Source organism: Rana temporaria, chromosome 13 (genome assembly GCF_905171775.1).
Source record: "Rana temporaria chromosome 13, aRanTem1.1, whole genome shotgun sequence".
Taxonomy (NCBI): domain Eukaryota; kingdom Metazoa; phylum Chordata; class Amphibia; order Anura; family Ranidae; genus Rana; species Rana temporaria.
In genome coordinates, this window is record NC_053501.1 from 107738094 (window position 1) to 107762208 (window position 24115).

The following is a 24115-nucleotide window of genomic DNA, read 5'->3' on the forward strand; positions in this document are numbered from 1 at the left end:
AGCACTACAACATCCTTCCCACTGATCACCAATGTAAGGAACATTCTTCTCACTGATCACCAATGTAAGGGACATTCTTCTCACTGATCACCAATGTAAGGAACATTCTTCTCACTGATCACCAATGTAAGGGACATTCTTCCCACTGATCACCAATGTAAGGGGCATTCTTCTCACAGATCACCAATGTAAGGGACATTCTTCCCACTGATCACCAATGTAAGGGACATTCTTCCCACTGATCACCAATGTAAGGAACATTCTTCCCACTGATCACCAATGTAAGAAACATTCTTCCCACTGATCACCAATGTAAGAGACATTCTTCCCACTGATCACCAATGTAAGGAACATTCTTCTCACTGATCACCAATGTAAGGGACATTCTTCTCACTGATCACCAATGTAAGGAACATTCTTCCCACTGATCACCAATGTAAGGAACATTCTTCCCACTGATCACCAATGTAAGGGACATTCTTCTCACTGATCACCAATGTAAGGGACATTCTTCCCACTGATCACCAATGTAAGGGACATTCTTCTCACTGATCACCAATGTAAGAGACATTCTTCCCACTGATCACCAATGTAAGGAACATTCTTCCCACTGATCACCAATGTAAGGAACATTCTTCCCACTGATCACCAATGTAAGGGACATTCTTCTCACTGATCACCAATGTAAGGAACATTCTTCTCACTGATCACCAATGTAAGGAACATTCTTCCCACTGATCACCAATGTAAGGGACATTCTTCTCACTGATCACCAATGTAAGGGACATTCTTCCCACTGATCACCAATGTAAGGAACATTCTTCCCACTGATCACCAATGTAAGGGACATTCTTCTCACTGATCACCAATGTAAGGAGCATTCTTCCCACTGATCACCAATGTAAGGAGCATTCTTCCCACTGATCACCAATGTAAGGGACATTCTTCCCACTGATCACCAATGTAAGGGACATTCTTCCTACTGATCACCAATGTAAGGGACATTCTTCTCACTGATCACCAATGTAAGGGACATTCTTCCCACTGACCACCAATGTAAGGGACATTCTTCTCACTGATCACCAATGTAAGGGACATTCTTCCCACTGATCACCAATGTAAGGGACATTCTTCCCACTGATCACCAATGTAAGGAACATTCTTCCCACTGATCACCAATGTAAGGGACATTCTTCCCACTGATCACCAATGTAAGGAACATTCTTCTCACTGATCACCAATGTAAGGGACATTCTTCCCACTGATCACCAATGTAAGGAGCATTCTTCTCACTGATCACCAATGTAAGGAACATTCTTCTCACTGATCACCAATGTAAGGGACATTCTTCTCACTGATCACCAATGTAAGGAACATTCTTCTCACTGATCACCAATGTAAGGAACATTCTTCTCACTGATCACCAATGTAAGGAACATTCTTCCCACTGATCACCAATGTAAGGGACATTCTTCTCATTGATCACCAATGTAAGGAACATTCTTCTCACTGATCACCAATGTAAGGGACATTCTTCTCACTGATCACCAATGTAAGGGACATTCTTCCCACTGATCACCAATGTAAGGGACATTCTTCCCACTGATCACCAATGTAAGGAACATTCTTCTCACTGATCACCATGTAGTTGTATAGAGGACGAAGACCCCTACATTGGTGGTGTTCAGTGAGAAGAATGCCTCTGTACGGTGGTGGTCTGAATGCCCTTCCAGGCATGGTACTAACCTTGCCAAGTGGCATTGGACCTGGTGGATACACTGTCCTGACATTTGAGGACCTCATGAAATGCAATAGGCAGTCAGAATATTTTTTTTTTGTTTTTTATTGTTTTTTATCAATATTTTTGGAATTTACTTTGTTTAGTAAAAACAAAAAAATCATTATAAACACCATCAAAATAAAGCTCTATATGTATAAAAAAAATATATAAAAGGTATTTGGGTATACCAGAGGTCTCCAAACTTTCAAAACAAAGGGCCATTCAAGCCGGACTGCGGCCAGTGGGAGTAGAGTATACCCTGGAATTGGTGGGAGTAAACAATGCCATAGGCCTGGAGATCATTGGGAGTTTAAAAAAATTACATTATTGATGTCAGTGGGAGGAATAGTGCCCCATCATTTGTATCAGTGGAAGGAATAGTGACCCATCATTTGTATCAGTGGAAGGAATAGCGTCCCATCATTGGTATCAGTTGGAGGAATAGTGGCCCCATCATTGGTGTCAGTGGAAGGAATAGTGCCCCATCATTGATGTCAGTGGGAGCAATAGCACCCCATCATTGGTGTCAGTGGGAGGCATTGCACCCCATCATTGGTGTCAGTGGGAGGAATAGTGCCCCGTCATAAGTGTCAGAGGAAGGAATAGCACCCCATCATTGCTGTCAGTGGGAGGAATAGTGCCCCATCATTGGTATCAATGGGAGGAATAGCACCGCCTCATTGGTGTCAGTGGGAGGAATATCGTCCCATCATTGGTATCAGTGGGAGGAATAGTGCCCCATCATTGGTATCAGTGGTAGAAATAGTGCCTCATCATTGGTGTCAGTGGGAGGAATATCGTCCCATCATTGGTATCAGTGGGAGGAATATCGTCCCATCATTGGTATCAGTGGGAGGAATCGTGCCCCTATCATTGGTGTCAGTGGGAGGAATAGGGCCCCATCATTGGTATCAGTGGGATGAATAGTGTCCCATCATTGGTATCAGTGGGAGGAATATCGTCCCATCATTGGTATCAGTGGGAGGAATAGTGTCCCATCATTGGTGTCAGTGGGAGAATAGTGTCCCATCATTGGTATCAGTGGGAGGAATATTGTCCCATCATTGGTATCAGGGGGATGAATAGTGTCCCATCATTGGTATCAGTGGAAGGAATAGTGCCCCATCATTGGTATCAGTGGAAGGAATAGTGCCCCATCATTGGTATCAGTGGAAGGAATAGTGCCCCATCATTGGTATCAGTGGGATGAATAGTGCCCCATCATTGGTATCAGTGGAAGGAATAGTGACCCATCATTTGTATCAGTGGGAGGAATAGTGTCCCATCATTGGTATCAGTGGAAGGAATAGTGTCCCATCATTGGTGTCAGTGGGAGGAATAGTGCCCCATCATTAGTATCAGTGGGAGGAATAGTGCCCCATCATTGGTATCAATGGGAGGAATAGCACCGCCTCATTGGTGTCAGTGGGAGGAATATCGTCCCATCATCGGTATCAGTGGGAGGAATCGTGCCCCATCATTGGTATCAGTGGGAGGAATATCGTCCCATCATTGGTATCAGTGGGAGGAATATCGTCCCATCATTGGTATCAGTGGGAGGAATATCGTCCCATCATTGGTATCAGTGGGAGGAATCGTGCCCCATCATTAGTGTCGGTGGGGGGAAAGAGTACTGTGTATCAGTGGCAGGAATAGTGCCCCATCATTGGTGTCAGTGGGGGAAAGCGTGCCTCGTATCAGTGGCATGAATAGCGCCCCAAGGGCCAGATAAAGACAAGCAAAGGGCCACATCAAGCCTGTGGGCCACAGTTCGGAGACCTCTGGGGTATACCATTGCATGACCGAGTAAACAATCACAGAACTGGCATAAGTAGCAGGATCACCAGGTGAAAATAAAGGAAAAAGAAGCCAGAAGAAAGAAAACAAACGCAGTCGCCAAGACTGATAAGATACAATACATTGCATTTTTATTCTTGAGCTTACATACCCTTTACATTTTATTTTTGAATTTTTTAAAACATTTCTGGGATTATGTTCGGAGTGGATATCCTCGAATTGTTATCATTAGATGGTGTATGTTATTACTATACAATGAGGAATTCCCAGCTTTTACTGTGTTTATAAACAAGAGATAAAAGTGTCCCGAGGAACGTGAAGAACGTTGTAGGGTCACCTCTGGAAGTCAGCAGATCTTCGCGGGCCTCTCGTGTCTTAAGAGCGACACACATGCTACGTGACCAAGAGCATTTGTAGGCCACTCGTAACACGTTAGTACCTTAGCGGATCCAAGGAGGGCGTAGCCCGCTGACAAGGTTCCTCCATCAACCGGTGATCCCGAGGAATTGTCACCCACCACTGATGATCGTTAGAAGGGAAGGTCACGAGGCACGAGGTGTACTTCATATCTACGGCGCCTCACTGATGCAAGAGCCTTGCAACTGGCTCGAGCGTATTTTCAGCTATGAAAACTATAAGCAGGAATTCGATCTGTTCCATCACATGATAAGACGGCCTCCCGGCCTCTGCCATTTCCATGTGTGCCCTATGACAAAGCAAGTTTGGATTTATTTAGGGCGCCGTGACTTTCAGAGGCTCCTCTGTCATATACTGTACTCTTATTTGAGCGTTGTGGTTATATTTAGAATGCTCTGGGATAGTCGGGACTGTTTGGAAACTTTCGGAGAACATTTAAAGGGCCAAATAAATTTGAAAATATTTTAGTTAGCTCCTCCCTGTTCTATAGCCCAATTTATTAGACAAAGACTCTGGAAATTGATATTTAGAGACAGAGGAACATCCATGAGTTATCTTTCTCTCTCGTTCAGTCTCCTTTCCAACTCTCCATGGTGTTTATTTCTTATTTCATCCTTCCTCTCTCCCTCCATTATTTTTATTTTCTTCTCTTTCTCTGGGATAGTCGGGACCAGTGGCGGCTGGTGCTCAAAATTTTTGGGGGGGGGCGCAAACGAAAAATAAAAAAAATTGCAGCCTCACTGTGCCCATCAATTGTCACCACTGTGCCATGCCATCAAACGCAGCCACTGTGCCATCAATTCGCACCACTGTGCCATGCCATCAAACGCAGCCACTGTGCCATGCCATCAAACGCAGCCACTGTGCCATCAATTCGCACCACTGTGCCATGCCATCAAATGCAGCCACTGTGCCATCAATTGTCACCACTGTGCCATGCCATCAAATGCAGCCACTGTGCCATCAATTGTCACCACTGTGCCATGGCATCAAACGCAGCCACTGTGCCATCAATTTTCACCACTGTGCCATGCCATCAAACACAGCCACTGTGCCATCAATTTTTGCCACTGTGCCAATTGTCACCACTGTGCCCTTTAATTGTCACCACTGTGCCCTTTAATTGTCATCACTGTGCCCTTTAATTGTCACCACTGTGCCCATTGATGTCACTGTGCCCTTTAATTGTCGCCACTGTGCCAAATTGTCCCCACTGTGCCAAATTGTCGCCACTGTGCCCATTCATGCCGCTGTGCCAATTGTCCCCATTGTCGCCACTGTGCCCATTGATGTCACTGTGCCCTTTGTCGCTGCTGTGCCCTGTAAAATTCCCCTTTCCCCCTCCCCAGCCCGGCAATTACCTTTACTGGAGTCAGCCATCCACGTCCCTCGATGTCTTCTCCCGCCCTCGATGACGCTTCAGCCAATCAGGTTAAATTAAGCCAGTACCGGTGAACATGATTGGCTGAGACGCCTGTCAGTCTTATCCAAGGAACGCACCGCCGGTACGTCCCGAGGATAAGCATTCGGAAGCCGACTACAGCCTGAGGGCTGTACTCGGAAAGCCTATCAGAGCCGCTGGCTCTGATAGGCACTTCCGTACAGCCAACCAGCTGCCGTTACTCAGGTGGCCGGCGCTCTATGTCCGGCCATCTGAATAGACCAGCGGCAGCGTCAAAAATAACATAGATTCATGCAATGCAATGAATCTATGTTATTAGTCAGTGGCAGTGCGGAGCCAGAGGGGGCGGCGCTCCAGCGCCTTCTACGGACGAACCGCCACTGGTCGGGACTGTTTGGAAATTTTCTGAGAACATTTAAAGGGCCAAAAAATGAGAAAATTTAAAAAGTATCTGGCTATGATTTTGGCCAGATAAGGTCCACCAGCCCTTGTAGGATCCTCTGCTGGTCTCCTCACCAACCTATTGCTCAGTTGTTCTACTTTGTAACCAAATTCCCCCGTCAATATTTAAGTTTCAGCTGAACCTCTTTTAGTTAGCTCCTCCCTGTTCTATAGCCCAATTTATTAGACAAAGACTCTGGAGATTGAGATTTAGAGACAGAGAAACATCCATGAGTTATCTTTCTCTCTCGTTCCGTCTCCTTTCCAACTCTCCATGGTGTTTATTTCTTATTTCATCCTTCCTCTTCCTCCGTTCTGTTTTTTTTCTTCTCTTTCTCTGGGATAGTCGGGACTGTTTGGAAACGTTCTGAGAATGTTTAAAGGGCCAAAAAAAATTGAAAATACGGAAAGTATCTGGCTATGATTTTGGCCAGATAAGGTCCACCAGCCCTTGTAGGATCCTCTGCTGTTCTCGTCACCAACCTATTGCTCAGCTGTTCTACTTTGTAACCAAATCCCCCCATCCATCTTTAATTTTTAGCTGATCCTCTCTTAGTTAGCTCCTCCCTGTTCTATAGCCCAATTTATTAGACAAAGGGGCAGATCCACAAAAGAATTACGCCGGCGTATCTATTGATACGCAGCGTAATTTTAAATTTCCCGCGTCGTATCTTTGTTTTGTATCTACAAAACAAGATACGACTGCATCTCGGATCGATCCGACAGGCGTACGTCTTAGTACGCCGTCGGATCTTATGTGCATTTCTTCCGCCGGCCGCTAGGTGGCGTTTCTGTCGAATTCCGCGTAGAGTATGCAAATTAGCTAGTTACGGCGATCCACGAACGTACATCCGGCCGGCGCATTTTTTTACGTCGTTTGCGTTTGGCTTTTTCCGACGTATAGTTACCCCTGCTATTATGAGGCGTACTCAATGTTAAGTATGGCCGTCGTTCTCGCGTCGAATTTTGAAATTTTTACGTTGTTTGCGTAAGTCGTTCGCGAATAGGGATTTGCGTAGAATGACGTCACCGTCGGAAGCATTGGCTTGTTCCGGTTTAATTTCAAGCATGCGCACTGGGATACCCCCACGGACGGCGCATGCCCTGTTAAAAAAAAAACGTTGTTTACGTCGGGTTACGACGTATTTACATAAAACACGCCCCCATCACAGCCATTTGAATTCCGCGCCCTTACGCCGCCGAAGATGCACTACGCCGCCGTAACTTACGGCGCAAATTCTTTGAGGAAAAAAAGTTACGGTGGCGTAGTGTTTCTTAGATACGCTACGCCCGGCGGAATAATGCGCCGATCTATGTGGTTCTGCCCCAAAGACTCTGGAGATTGAAATTCAGAGACAGAGGACCATCTTGTTCAGTCTCCTTTCCAACCCTCCATTTCTTATTTCATCCTTCCTCTCTCCCTCCCTTCTTTTTTTTTTCTTCTCTTTGTCTGGGATAGTCGGGACTGTTTGGAAACTTTCTGAGAACATTTAAAGGGCCAAAAAGTTAGAAAATACGGGAAGTATCTGGCTATGATTCTGGCCAGATAAGGTGCACCAGCCCTTGTAAGATCCTCTGCTGGTCTCATCATCACCAACATATTGCTTTGTAACCAAATTCCCCCATCCATATTCAATTTTCAGCTGACCCTCTTTTAGTTAGCTCCTCCCTGTTCTATAGCCCAATTTGTTAGACAAAGACTCTGGAGATTGAGATTCAGAGACAGAGGAACATCCATGAGTTTTCTTTCTCTCTCGTTCAGTCTCCTTTCCTACTCTCCATGGTGTTTATTTCTTATTTCATCCTTCCTCTCTCCCTCTGTTCTTTTTTTTTCTTCTCTTTCTCTGGGATAGTCGGGACTGTTTGGAAACTTTCTGAGAACATTTAAAGGGACAAAAAATGTGAAAATACGGAAAGTATCTGGCTAGGATTTTGCCAGATAAGGTCAACCAGCCCTTGTAGGATCTTCTACTGGTCTCGCCACCAACCTATTGCTCAGTTCTCCTACTCTGTAACCAAATTCCCCTGTCAATATTTAATTTTCAGCTGACCCTCTTTTAGTTAGCTCCTTCCTGTTCTATAGCCCAATTTATTAGACAAAGACTCTGGAGATTGAGATTCGGAGACAGAGCACCATCCATGAGTTTTCTTTCTCTCTCGTTCAGTCTCCTTTCCAACCCGCCATGGTGTTTATTTCTTATTTCATCCTTCCTCTCTCCCTCCCTTCTCTTTCTCTTTCCTTCCTCCTTTCTGTCCTGTCATTCTTCTCCCTCCTTCCTACTACTTTATTTCTTTACTTCAACCTTCCTTCCTTCATGTGCTTCCCTCTCCTACTTCCTTAATTCCCTCCACTACCCCCTTATTCTTTCCTGCCTTCCTTCCTTATTTCCTTCCTCCCATTTCTTTCTTCCCCTTCTTTCTTTACTCCCTTCTTTATTCCTTCCTCCCACTTTTCCCTCCTTCCTTCCTTTCATACTACTCTCCCTCGCTCTCTTACCTCCTTACGTATTTCCTTCCTCCCTCTGTTTCTTTCCTCCCCTTTCTTCCAGTTACTTTTCCTCCTTTCCAACCTTCCTGTCTTATTTATTTCCTCCCACCTTCCTTCCATCAGAGTCCTCTTTATATCTAAGAGAACCCATCAGAGTCAGCCTTACATCCAAGATTGCTCATCAGAGCCCCCCTTACATCCAGGAGTGCTCAACAGAGTCCCCCCTTACATCCAGGAGTGCTGATCAGAGTCCATCTTACATGCAGGAGTGCTCATCAGAGTCCCCCTTACATGCAGGACTGCCCATCAGAGTCCCCCTTATTTCTTGGAGTGCCCATCAGAGTCCCCCCTTACATCCAGGAGTGCTCATCAGAGTTTCCCTTACATCCAAGATTGCTCATCAGAGTCCCCCTTAAATCCACAAGTGCTCATCAGAGTCCCCCTTACATCCAGGAGTGCCCATCAGAGTCACCCTTACATCCAGGAGTGCCCATCAGAGTCCTCCCTTACATCCAGGAGTGCCCATCAGAGTCACCCTTACATCCAGGAGTGCCCATCAGAGTCACCCTTACATCCAGGAGTGCCCATCAGAGTCCCCCCTTACATCCAGGAGTGTTCATCAGAGTCCCCCTTACATCCAGGACTGCCCATCAGAGTCCCCCCTTACATCCAGGAGTGCCCATCAGAGTCACCCTTACATCCAGGAGTGCCCATCAGAGTCCCCCCTTACATCCAGGAGTGCTCATCAGAGTCCCCCCTTAAATCCAGGAGTGCTCATCAGAGTCCCCCTTACATCCAGGAGTGCCCATCAGTGTCCCCTTTATATCTAAGAGAGCCCATCACAGTTCCCCTTACATCCAGGAGTGCCCATCAGCGTTCCCCTTACATCCATGAGTGCCGACCAGAGTCCCCCTTACATCCAGGAGTGCCCATTAGAGTCCTCCCTGACACTCTGTAGCTATAATAGAGGAATTTACTTTGAGATGGAGATTATCAAGGCAATGGGGCCCCTTAGTGGTTTTGCTGTGGGGCCCCATGACACAAACTTACAGTCCTATTGATATGAATGTCAATGGACTGCAGTGTTTTAAACGCTCCTCACCAAACGGCACTGAATGAACGTTTGTTTCTATCGTCACCCGGTAACACCCGGGCACGGCCTCCTCTCCGCACACGGCTCTCGTACATAGCGCAGGTATTTTTAGCTGACACTGGTCCGATTTATTTGCTACTATTATAAATCTTTTCTTAGTTTAGACCAGAAAACTCTCCTTATAACCGAACGAGACTTCGCAAAAATCAACGCAGGGCTTGACCGCCGCTTGGACAAGAAGGCAATAACTGCTGCTATTACTATATTTAAAGCTGAGCTCCGGGAAAATAGCGACATACATAATTATAAAAAAAAAAAAACATACAAGGGAGATGCTTTACTTGTCAAACGATTTTTACGTTTTTGTGCGTCCAGTTCTGAGATTTACACAGCTCTGCCACTCAGCACAGACCTGATTTTTCTCTGCTACAGTTCAGCAACACTTACAGGTCTTGCCCCCGCCCCCCAGCCTGTGATTGGACAGTGAAAGGAGAAGCAGAAGACTGATGTGCTCATCTCTCGGTCACTCTGCTTTCTCCTCTTATCAGCATGCTGTCCCTACTGACACTGATCTGTACCCCACTGACACAGTCCACTGCCCTACTGACACTGATCTGTACCCCACTGACAGTGTCCACTGCCCTACTGGCACTGATCTGTACCCCACTGACACAGTCCACTGCCCTACTGACACTGATTTGTACCCCACTGACACCGTCCACTGCCCTACTGACACTGATCTGTACCCAACTGACACCGTCCACTGCCCTACTGACACTGATCTGTACCCCACTGACACAGTCCACTGCCCTACTGGCACTGATCTGTACCCCACTGACACTGTCCACTGCCCTACTGACACTGATCTGTACCACACTGACACCGTCCACTGCTCTACTGACACTGATCTGTACCACACTGACACCGTCCACTGCTCTACTGACACTGATCTGTACCCCACTGACACTGTCCACTGCCCTACTGGCACTGATCTGTACCCCACTGACACCGTCCACTGCTCTACTGACACTGATCTGTACCCCACTGACACTGTCCACTGCTCTACTGACACTGATCTGTACCCCACTGACAGCGTCCACTGCTCTACTGACACTGATCTGTACCCCACTGACACAGTCCACTGCCCTACTGACACTGATCTGTACCCCACTGACACAGTCCACTGCCCTACTGACACTGATCTGTACCCCACTGACACTGTCCACTGCCCTACTGACACTGATCTGTACCCCACTGACACCGTCCACTGCCCTACTGACACTGATCTGTACCCCACTGACACTGTCCACTGCCCTACTGGCACTGATCTGTACCCCACTGACACCGTCCACTGCTCTACTGACACTGATCTGTACCCCACTGACACCGTCCACTGCTCTACTGACACTGATCTGTACCCCACTGACACTGTCCACTGCTCTACTGACACTGATCTGTACCCCACTGACACAGTCCACTGCCCTACTGACACTGATCTGTACCCCACTGACACAGTCCACTGCCCTACTGGCACTGATCTGTACCCCACTGACACCGTCCACTGCTCTACTGACACTGATCTGTACCCCACTGACAGCGTCCACTGCTCTACTGACACTGATCTGTACCCCACTGACACCATCCACTGCCCTACTGACACTGATCTGTACCCCACTGACACCGTCCACTGCTCTACTGACACTGATCTGTACCCCACTGACACCGTCCACTGCTCTACTGACACTGATCTGTACCCCACTGACACCGTCCACTGCTCTACTGACACTGATCTGTACCCCACTGACACTGTCCACTGCTCTACTGACACTGATCTGTACCCCACTGACACCGTCCACTGCCCTACTGACACTGATCTGTACCCCACTGACACCGTCCACTGCTCTACTGACACTGATCTGTACCCCACTGACACCGTCCACTGCCCTACTGACACTGATCTGTACCCCACTGACACCGTCCACTGCCCTACTGACACTGATCTGTACCCCACTGACAGCGTCCACTGCCCTACTGACACTGATCTGTACCCCACTGACACCGTCCACTGCCCTACTGACACTGATCTGTACCCCACTGACACAGTCCACTGCTCTACTGACACTGATCTGTACCCCACTGACACCGTCCACTGCTCTACTGAGACTGATCTGTACCCCACTGACACCATCCACTGCCCTACTGACACTGATCTGTACCCCACTGACACCATCCACTGCCCTACTGACACTGATCTGTACCCCACTGACACCGTCCACTGCCCTACTGACACTGATCTGTACCCCACTGACAGCGTCCACTGCCCTACTGACACTGATCTGTACCCCACTGACACCGTCCACTGCCCTACTGACACTGATCTGTACCCCACTGACACAGTCCACTGCTCTACTGACACTGATCTGTACCCCACTGACACCGTCCACTGCTCTACTGAGACTGATCTGTACCCCACTGACACCATCCACTGCCCTACTGACACTGATCTGTACCCCACTGACACCATCCACTGCCCTACTGACACTGATCTGTACCCCACTGACACTGTCCACTGCTCTACTGACACTGATCTGTACCCCACTGACACTGTCCACTGCCCTACTGACACTGATCTGTACCCCACTGACACCATCCACTGCCCTACTGACACTGATCTGTACCCCACTGACACCGTCCACTGCTCTACTGACACTGATCTTTACCCCACTGACACAGTCCACTGCCTTACTGACACTGATCTGTACCCCACTGACACCATCCACTGCCCTACTGACACTGATCTGTACCCCACTGACACTGTCCACTGCTCTACTGACACTGATCTGTACCCCACTGACACCATCCACTGCCCTACTGACACTGATCTGTACCCCACTGACACCGTCCACTGCTCTACTGACACTGATCTGTACCCCACTGACAGCGTCCACTGCCCTACTGACACTGATCTGTACCCCACTGACACTGTCCACTGCCCTACTGACACTGATCTGTACCCCACTGACACAGTCCACTGCCCTACTGACACTGATCTGTACCCCACTGACACTGTCCACTGCTCTACTGACACTGATCTGTACCCCACTGACACAGTCCACTGCCCTACTGACACTGATCTGTACCCCACTGACACCGTCCACTGCTCTACTGACACTGATCTGTACCCCACTGACACCATCCACTGCCCTACTGACACTGATCTGTACCCCACTGACACCGTCCACTGCTCTACTGACACTGATCTGTACCCCACTGACACCATCCACTGCCCTACTGACACTGATCTGTACCCCACTGACACCGTCCACTGCCCTACTGACACTGATCTGTACCCCACTGACACTGTCCACTGCCCTACTGACACTGATCTGTACCACACTGACACCATCCACTGCTCAACTGACACTGATCTGTACCCCACTGACACCGTCCACTGCTCTACTGACACTGATCTGTACCCCACTGACACTGTCCACTGCTCTACTGACACTGATCTGTACCCCACTGACACAGTCCACTGCCCTACTGACACTGATCTGTACCCCACTGACACCGTCCACTGCCCTACTGACACTGATCTGTACCCCACTGGCACAGTCCACTGCTCTACTGACACTGATCTGTACCCCACTGACACTGTCCACTGCTCTACTGACACTGATCTGTACCCCACTGACACTGTCCACTGCTCTACTGACACTGATCTGTACCCCACTGACACAGTCCACTGCCCTACTGACACTGATCTGTACCCCACTGACACCGTCCACTGCCCTACTGACACTGATCTGTACCCCACTGGCACAGTACACTGCTCTACTGACACTGATCTGTACCCCACTGACACCGTCCACTGCCCTACTGACACTGATCTGTACCCCACTGACACCGTCCACTGCCCTACTGACACTGATCTGTACCCCACTGACACCGTCCACTGCTCTACTGACACTGATCTGTACCCCACTGACAGCGTCCACTGCTCTACTGACACTGATCTGTACCCCACTGACACTGTCCACTGCCCTACTGACACTGATCTGTGCCCCACTGACACCGTCCACTGCTCTACTGACACTGATCTGTACCCCACTGACACTGTCCACTGCCCTACTGACACTGATCTGTACCCCACTGACACCGTCCACTGCCCTACTGACACTGATCTGTACCCCACTGACACTGTCCACTGCCCTACTGACACTGATCTGTACCCCACTGACACCGTCCACTACTCTACTGACACTGATCTGTACCCCACTGACACTGTCCACTGCCCTACTGACACTGATCTGTACCCCACTGACACCGTCCACTGCTCTACTGACACTGATCTGTACCCCACTGACCCCGTCCACTGCTCTACTGACACTGATCTGTACCCCACTGACACAGTCCACTGCCCTACTGACACCGATCTGTACCCCACTGACACCGTCCACTGCCCTACTGACACTGATCTGTACCCCACTGACACCGTCCACTGCCCTACTGACACTGATCTGTACCCCACTGACACCGTCCACTGCCCTACTGACACTGATCTGTACCCCACTGACACCGTCCACTGCCCTACTGACACTGATCTGTACCCCACTGACACCGTCCACTGCCCTACTGACACTGATCTTTACCCCACTGACACAGTCCACTGCCCTACTGACACTGATCTTTACCCCACTGACACTGTCCACTGCCCTACTGACACTGATCTGTACCCCACTGACACTGTCCACTGCTCTACTGACACTGATCTGTACCCCACTGACACCGTCCACTGCCCTACTGACACTGATCTGTACCCCACTGACACCATCCACTGCTCTACTGACACTGATCTGTGCCCCACTGACAGCGTCCACTGCCCTACTGACACTGATCTGTACCCCACTGACACAGTCCACTGCTCTACTGACACTGATCTGTACCCCACTGACACCGTCCACTGCCCTACTGACACTGATCTTTACCCCACTGACACAGTTCACTGCCCTACTGACACTGATCTGTACCCCACTGACACCATCCACTGCCCTACTGACACTGATCTGTACCCCACTGACACCGTCCACTGCCCTATTGACACTGATCTGTACCCCACTGACACAGTCCACTGCCCTACTGACACTGATCTTTACCCCGCTGACACTGTCCACTGCCCTACTGACACTGATCTGTACCCCACTGACACTGTCCACTGCCCTACTGACACTGATCTGTACCCCACTGACACTGTCCACTGCTCTACTGACACTGATCTGTACCCCACTGACACAGTCCACTGCTCTACTGACACTGATCTGTACCCCACTGACACCGTCCACTGCCCTACTGACACTGATCTGTACCCCACTGGCACAGTACACTGCTCTACTGACACTGATCTGTACCCCACTGACACCGTCCACTGTCCTACTGACACTGATCTGTACCCCACTGACACCGTCCACTGCCCTACTGACACTGATCTGTACCCCACTGACACCGTCCACTGCTCTACTGACACTGATCTGTACCCCACTGACACTGTCCACTGCCCTACTGACACTGATCTGTACCCCACTGACACTGTCCACTGCTCTACTGACACTGATCTGTACCCCACTGACACTGTCCACTGCTCCACTGACACTGATCTGTACCCCAGTGACAGCGTCCACTGCCCTACTGACACTGATCTGTACCCCACTGACACCGTCCACTGCTCTACTGGCACTGATCTGTACCCCACTGACACTGTCCACTGCCCTACTGACACTGATCTGTACCACACTGACACCGTCCACTGCCCTACTGACACTGATCTGTACCCCACTGACACCGTCCACTGCCCTACTGACACTGATCTGTACCACACTGACACCGTCCACTGCTCTACTGACACTGATCTGTACCCCACTGACACCGTCCACTGCCCTACTGACACTGATCTGTACCCCACTGACAGCGTCCACTGCCCTACTGACACTGATCTGTACCCCACTGACAGCGTCCACTGCTCTACTGACACGGATCTGTACCCCACTGACACCGTCCACTGCTCTACTGACACTGATCTGTACCCCACTGACAGCGTCCACTGCCCTACTGACACTGATCTGTACCCCACTGACAGCGTCCACTGCTCTACTGACACTGATCTGTACCCCACTGACACCGTCCACTGCTCTACTGGCACTGATCTGTACCCCACTGACACCGTCCACTGCCCTACTGACACTGATCTGTACCACACTGACACCATCCACTGCTCAACTGACACTGATCTGTACCCCACTGACACTGTCCACTGCCCTACTGACACTGATCTGTACCACACTGACACCATCCACTGCTCAACTGACACTGATCTGTACCCCACTGACACTGTCCACTGCCCTACTGACACTGATCTGTACCACACTGACACCATCCACTGCTCAACTGACACTGATCTGTACCCCACTGACACCGTCCACTGCTCTACTGGCACTGATCTGTACCCCACTGACACTGTCCACTGCCCTACTGACACTGATCTGTACCACACTGACACCGTCCACTGCCCTACTGACACTGATCTGTACCCCACTGACACCGTCCACTGCCCTACTGACACTGATCTGTACCACACTGACACCGTCCACTGCTCTACTGACACTGATCTGTACCCCACTGACACCGTCCACTGCCCTACTGACACTGATCTGTACCCCACTGACAGCGTCCACTGCCCTACTGACACTGATCTGTACCCCACTGACAGCGTCCACTGCTCTACTGACACTGATCTGTACCCCACTGACACCGTCCACTGCTCTACTGACACTGATCTGTACCCCACTGACAGCGTCCACTGCCCTACTGACACTGATCTGTACCCCACTGACAGCGTCCACTGCTCTACTGACACTGATCTGTACCCCACTGACACCGTCCACTGCTCTACTGGCACTGATCTGTACCCCACTGACACCGTCCACTGCCCTACTGACACTGATCTGTACCACACTGACACCATCCACTGCTCAACTGACACTGATCTGTACCCCACTGACACTGTCCACTGCCCTACTGACACTGATCTGTACCACACTGACACCATCCACTGCTCAACTGACACTGATCTGTACCCCACTGACACTGTCCACTGCCCTACTGACACTGATCTGTACCACACTGACACCATCCACTGCTCAACTGACACTGATCTGTACCCCACTGACACTGTCCACTGCTCTACTGACACTGATCTGTACCCCACTGACACTGTCCACTGCCCTACTGACACTGATCTGTATATATAAGTGGCGAGGTCCTTAAAGCGGAGTTCCACCCAAAAGTGGAACTTCCACTTAATACACTCCTCGCCCCCTTACATGCCACATTTGGCATGTAATTTTTTTTGGGGGGGGGGAGTGGGGGCTTGAGGAGGAGTGGGACATCCTGTCCCACTTCCTCCTACCGCCGAGGGGCCGCTAAGGCGATACGTCATATTGCCTTTTGGCGGCCCCTCCCTGTAGGCGATCGCCTGTCCAATCAGATAGCGCAGCGCCGCTCGCGCATGCGCAGTGAGTGCCCGGCCGTGAAGCCAAAAGCTATCACGGCCGGGTGCCCACAGTAGCAATGAGGACGCCGGCCGGAGAGGGGGGGAGAGGAGCGGAGCTCCGGCCGGCACGTCGCTGGAACGTGGAGCAGGTGAGTGCATGTTTATTAAAAGCCAGCAGCTACACTTTTTGTAGCTGCTGACTTTTAATAAACATTAAAAATGCCTGGAACTCCCCTTTAAGTGGTTAAAATAATTATTTGTTTTGGCCTGAGAACTGAAAGTGAAGTTAGACGTCGCTCCGATCCTCCAAGGGCATAGAGAGGAGTGGTGGTCATCTTGCCCTCGCTTCACCTCGACTTTCTGCCCAGCAAACTGCAGATGAGACAGGTAAGTCCGGGAAGGACCGAGAAGCAGCGTGGGGGGGGGGTTTAGGGTTAGGGGGTTATGTGTTATGGGGTTAGGGTTATGGGTTAGGGGGTTACGGTGGTTAGGGTGGTTAGTGTTAGGGTTAGGGTGGTTAAGGTTAGGGTTAGGGGTTAGGGCATTAGGGTTAGGGGTTAGGGTTAGGGGGTTAAGGTTAGGGTTTCCCCTTGAAGAATAAGACTAGGACTCAGGAATTGGAACAGGGACCTCCCCCAGAGGTCAAAGGTCAGAAGGCGGTTCCAAGAGGTTTTTTTTGGTACTGCGACATTATGGCGGACACTTCGGACACTTTTGACACATTTTTGGGACCATTGGCGATCATTGCTATAAAAATGCATTGATTACTATAAAAATTACACTGGCAAGGAAGGGGTGAACACTAGGGGGCGGGGAAGGGGTTAAGTATGTTCCCTGGGTATGTTCTAACTGTAGGGGGGGTGGACTCAATAGGGGAAATGATGACTGATCGCTGTTCATACATTGTATGAACAGACGGTCAGGCATTAATCCCCTGACAGGCGAGCGATTGCAGGTGCCCGGCGGTGATTGCCCCCGCCGTGCACGCGTGCGGGAGTCAGGAGCGAGCGGGGGGCGCACGCGCCTCAGGCGGCGCGCACGCGCCCCTAGTGCCCGCTTCAAGAGCCGACGTATAGCTACGGGCTCTCGCGCAGGAGAGCCGACCTGCTGCCTTAGAACTGCGGCGGCTGGCTGGCATGTAGTTAAAGACCTCTCTATTTATCCAAGCCTATGGATAAAAACCTGATGATAATCCTGCTCTATTCATGTTTTTTCCCCGTGCTCTCCCCCCCCCTACTCTATTCAGTTTTTCTTTGTTCTACCTCACCCTCTAATAGCTCTGGACTTCAACCCAGGGCCCTCTACCAGTTTATCGGTCATCTTAGTTGATTCTAGGGTCAGTGTCTGCCTAGACGCGCTCCTAAGGGGGCGTATTTGGCGCAGTATAAATACTATGTCATCATCATCATCATAACACCTGTATTAAACGTCAAAGTAATGAAGTATTTTTATTATAGTCGGCAAGTGTTTTTTCCGATGTGGATGTAGTCGCGTCTAACATGCGCAATGCTCAACGCTCAAAAAGATACATGAGTTACTTTGGCGCGTAGAGGAGGCCTACTGGAATGAATAGGATGTCCTACAGTACGGCCCAGATTCACAGAGAGCGGGCGCACATTACGCCGCCGTAGGGCAAACAATGTACGCTACGCCAACGCAGCGCAGAGAGGCAAGCATGGAATTCAGCAAGCCAGTGCTTCCAACGCTGCGCCAGCGTGGCGTGGGTTTCGAAGGCGTACGCCGGCGTAGGTGGAAGTGGGCGTGACCCATGTAAATGAGGCGTGACCCCATGCAAATGATGGGCCAAGCGCCAGGCAGATACGTATCACGAACTGCGCATGCGCCGTGACGTGGACGCATCCCTCTGCGCCTGCTCACAACCACGTCGGAACAACTGCCTAAACTACGCCAGATCACTGCGTACGGCGTGAACGTAACCTACGCCCAGCCAGACACACGTCCAACGTAAAATACGCCGGCTTGGGTTCCCATGTCTGCTGCTGGGTTGCACCTCCTTTGTGGGGCATAACTTTACGCCGGACGTACAACTTTCGCGCACCTCGCGTAGCCTGCGTCGGGCGCACGTACGTTCGTGAATCGCCGTATTTCCCTCATTTGCATATTTGAATAAGTAATCAATGGGAGCGCCAACATGCGTCCAGCCTAAATGTGCGCCCACCCTACGCCGGCGTAGGCAAGTTACGTCGGCGGGGTAAAGCCTGTTTTTAATCGCATTTCTGTTTGTGGGTTGGGCGCACAGATACGACGGCGCACATTTGCACTTACGTCGGCGTAACTTGTTATACGTCGGCGTAAGTGCTTTGTGAATCCAGGCCTATGTGTCCAGCATGAAAACGTGCGGAAAACTGTTCATGAAAACGCTTGGTGTGAGTCTATCTTCTGCTCCACTTTACTCTTCTGGTGGACGCAGTTGCGTCTTGAAGTGAACAATATGGCTTCCAGTCACGTTCCTCCGAACAAAATGTCTTACAAGACTTTCTAAACACAAAGCAAAACAAAAAAAAAAAGACACGAGCCGCCTGGAAAAGCAATTGACTACCTGAAAAGTGGCGACACCTCACTCGCTTGGATTCAGCGGGCTGGAGGAAAAAATGATGAGATGTTTGGCGGACGCGCTAATTAACTGCCATCTATCGGAATGCATTAAAAAACAACGGCCATTTAAAAGAATCCTCCTATGAGCTGTGAACGGAGGTCTGGTGCAATGGGGATGGAATGTCGGGCTGCGAACGTCAAAACGCCTCTCCTGAAATACTCGCGCATTGTTCTGTTTTGGAAAGTGCTGAGTAATGGGTCTTGTAACACGGGGACGCCGATAAATAGGCCTCATTGTCCTGCCGGAGGATCAGGTTCCAGCACACGCACCGCGCTGCCATAAACATTGGCTGAAAGGATCTGTTTTCCTTCTCTTCTCCGGATAACAGAGGGTACAGTGTACCCCGGAGAGGCCTGGGGGGGGGGACCCGTCCCTAGCGCCAGGGAGGCCATCTTCTACAAATGTTTTTCCTTCTTTCCTTTGTGTCCAGGGCCTGGGATGAAATAAACAGCCGTACCCTGGCCCCGGGCCCACGGGGGGCGGTGGTGTTGTTTGGTAGCTGTGGCTGGCACTGGAGGTGATGTTCTCTGTTTTTCATCCATCTCCTGCTACGGGCAGCTGGCACTGGTGGCACAGAGACACCCACCCTATGATTGGCGGGTTGTCTGCAGGAATGGAGCTGGTAGAGATGTTCTCAGATGTACGGAGATCACATTCATCATCATCATCCTCCTGGGTCCACCAAATGGAGCCAAGACTGGAGACCAGTTAGAACTAAAGGGGACCGTTCAGGTTTGGTAGGTACCTGTGTATGGATCACCTACCTGCTTTCGAATTCTAGACATTTTCTCAATTCTACCTGAACTATGCCGACCATACTTCATCGCAGATATCCCTACAGTGTCCCTTAGATAAATAGATGGATAGTAAATAGATAGATAGATTGATTGAGATAGAGAGGGAAAGATAGATAGATAGATAGATAGATAGATAGATAGATAGATAGAGAGAGAGAGAGAGAGAGAGAGAGAGAGAGAGAGAGAGAGATAGATAGATAGATAGATAGATAGATAGATAGATAGAGAAGGTAATAGATAGAGAGAGTGAGAGATAGAAAGATAGATAGATAGATAGATAGATAGATAGATAGAGAGAGAGAGAGAGAGAGAGAGAGAGAGATAGATAGATAGATAGATAGATAGAGAAGGTAATAGATAGAGAGAGTGAGAGATAGAAAGATAGATAGATAGATAGATAGATAGATAAATAGATAGATAGATAGATAGATAGATAGATAGATAGATAGATAGATAGATAGATAGAGAAGGTAATAGATAGAGAGAGAGAGCGAGATAGATAGATAGATAGATAGATAGATAGATAGATAGATAGATGGATAAATTAGATAGATAGATAGATAGATAGATAGATAGATAGATAGATAGATAGGAGACAGATAGATTAGATAGATAGATAGATAGATAGATAGATAGATAGATAGATAGATAGGAGACAGATAGATTAGATAGATAGATACAAAGGCCCAGATTCACAGAGAGCATGGCGCACATTACGCCGCCGTAGCACACACCCCATACGGCACGCCAACGTAGCGTGGAGAGCCATGCATTGCATTCATGAAGCCAGTGCTCCCAAGGCTTCGCCAGCGTGGCCTGGGTTTCGAAGGCGCACACCGGCGTAGGTGGAAGTGGGCGTGACCCCATGCAAATGATGGGCCGAGCGCCAGACCGGTACGTCAGCGTGGCGCAGTGTTTTACGCCCGGCGTATCACGAACTGCGCATGCACCGCGACGTGGACGCATGCACAGCACCCCCCCCCCTGCGCCTGCTCACAACCACGTCGGCACAACCGCCTAAGCAACGCCGGATCATCGCCGTGAACATAACGTACGCCCAGCCAGACGCAAGTCCAACGCAAAGTACGCCAGGTTGTGTTCCCTGGTGCAGTAGTGCTATGACCACGGCTGCCCCTGGCATACGGATATGTTGTCCTGCAAGTGTGGTTGCTCTGCTCGTCCGTAACGGTGCTGCTGCAGCCGCTCTCCAGCTGACCTGTGCATGTCTGTTGCCGGGTTGCGCCTCATTTATGAGGAATAACTTTACGCCGGGCGTACAACTTACGCGCATCTCGCGTAGCATGCGCCAGGGGGCACGAACGTTCGTGAATCGCCGTATTTCCCTCATTTGCATGTTTGAATGGCTAATCAGTGGGAGCGGCACCATGCGTCCAGCACATATGTGCGCCCGCCCTACGCCGGCGTGTGCAAGCTACGTCGGCGGGGTGTAGCCTGTTGTTAGGCGCATGTTGGTTCGTGGGTCTGCCGCACACATACGCCGGCACACATTTGCACTTGCGTCGGCGTAACGTGCTATACGTCGGGGTAAGTGCTTGGTGAATCTGGGCCACAGCCTTGAAAAAGTATTCATACCCCTTGAAATTTCCCACATTTTGTCATGTTACAACCAAAAACGTAAAAGTGTGGCGTGCATTTGTGTTCATTTTTTTCTCTAAAAACACCGCCACGATCCACCTCCATGGGACGTTCCCGTCGAATGACACTACACCCACCGTGACAGCTCTTAAAAATCTGAGGGGGGGGGGGGCACTCGTGACGTGCGGGGGTGACCCCGCCCCCTCCGACACCACGGAGGTTTACTGCAGTTTCCCTGTGGCGTCACGGGTGACCCCGCCCCCCTCTGATGCCACAGGTGGCCCCGCCCTCAGCTATTTAGGAGCTGTCACAGTGGGTGTAGTGTCATTCGACGGGAACCTCCCATGGAGGTGGATCGTGGTGGTGGTTTTTTTTCCGGTATCCTCGGGTTGAAAATGCATTATAACGTTGGAATTTTTTTTTTCCTTTTTTAATAAAAGACTTGTTTTTGTGTGAAATGGTAGGGGTACTATTTACCCGTTACCAATTCACATGGGGGGGCCGGAATCTGGGGGTCTTCTTTGATAAACCGCAGACTCCCACAAACCACAATCCGCATGGTATGAGACCCTTGTCCCCATCAACATGGCCTGGTACCGTTCAGGAAGGGGGGCGCTAGGTTGCGTGCTCACATAAGTGTCTGGTATGGATTTTTAGGGGGAACCCCACACCATTTTCTTTGCGCGGGGTTCCCCTTAAAATCCATACCAGACCTGAAGGGTCTGGTATGGATTTTGAGGGGGACCCCTACGCCATTTAAAAAAAAAAATTGGCACAGGGTTTCCCTTAATATGCATACCCAACCAGAAGGGCCTGGTATGGAATTTGGGGGGACCTACACGCAATTTTTTTTTAATTTTAGTTCGGGGTTTCCCTTAATATTCATACCAGACCCAAAGGGACCCGACAATTCATGAATAGCCGCGATCAGTTTTAACCACTTAAGGACCCCTTCACGCCGATATATGTCGGCAGAATGGCACGGCTGGGCACATCCACGTACATGTACGTGGCTCTTTAAGCCCAGCCGCCGGCGCGCGCCGAAGCTCCATGACCATGGCCTCGGGACTCGCGGACCCGATCGCCGCTGGAGTCCTGCGATTGGTCCCCGGAGCCGAAGAACGGGGAGAGCTGTATGTAAACACGGCTTCCCCGTTCTTCACTGTGGCGGCGTATCGATCGTGTGATCCCTTTTATAGGGATACACAATCGATGATGTCACACCTACAGCCACACCCCCCTACAGTTGTAAACACACTTGAGGTCACACATAACCCCATAAGCGCCCCCTGTGGTTAACTCCCAAACTGCAATTGTCATTTTCACAGTAAACAATGCATTTTAAATGCATTTTTTGCTGTGAAAATGACAATGGTCCCAAAAATGTGTCAAAATTGTCCGAAGTGTCCGCCATAATGTCACAGTCACGAAAAAAATCACTGATCGCGGCCATTAGTAGTAAAAAAATATATAAAAATGCAATAAAACTATTCCCTATTTTGTAAGCGCTATAAATTTTGCGCAAACCAACCGATAAACGCTTATTGTGATTTTTTTTACCAAAAATAGGTAGAAGAATACGTATCGGCCTAAACTGAGGAAAAAAAATAATGTTTTATATATTTTTGGGGGATATTTATTATAGAAAAAAGTAAAAAATATTGTTTTTTTTTCAAAATTTTCGCTTTATTTTTGTTTATAGCGCAAAAAATAAAAACCCGCAGAGGTGATCAAATACCACCAAAAGAAAGCTCTATTTGTGGGGAAAAAAGGACGCCAATTTTGTTTGGGAACCACGTCGCACGACCGCGCAATCATCAGTTAAAGCGACGCAGTGCCGAATCGCAAAAAGGGGGAAGGTCCTTTAGCTGCATTTTGGTCCGGGTCTTAAGTGGTTAAATTACTTTTTTTCTTTAGAAATGTCATTTTGTGCAGGGACTTTTCTAAACACTGGAAAAATGTGCTACTTTACAGGCATACTATAGATACCCCCCAGGTACTAAATTTAGAGGAATATTTACTTTTATTGTTTCACTTTAAGCATTATTGAAATCACTGCTCCCAAAAAAACTTCAGTTTTTGAAACATTTTTTTTTATTTCTCCCATAGACTTTTAAATTTGCCATGAACACCCCAAATTG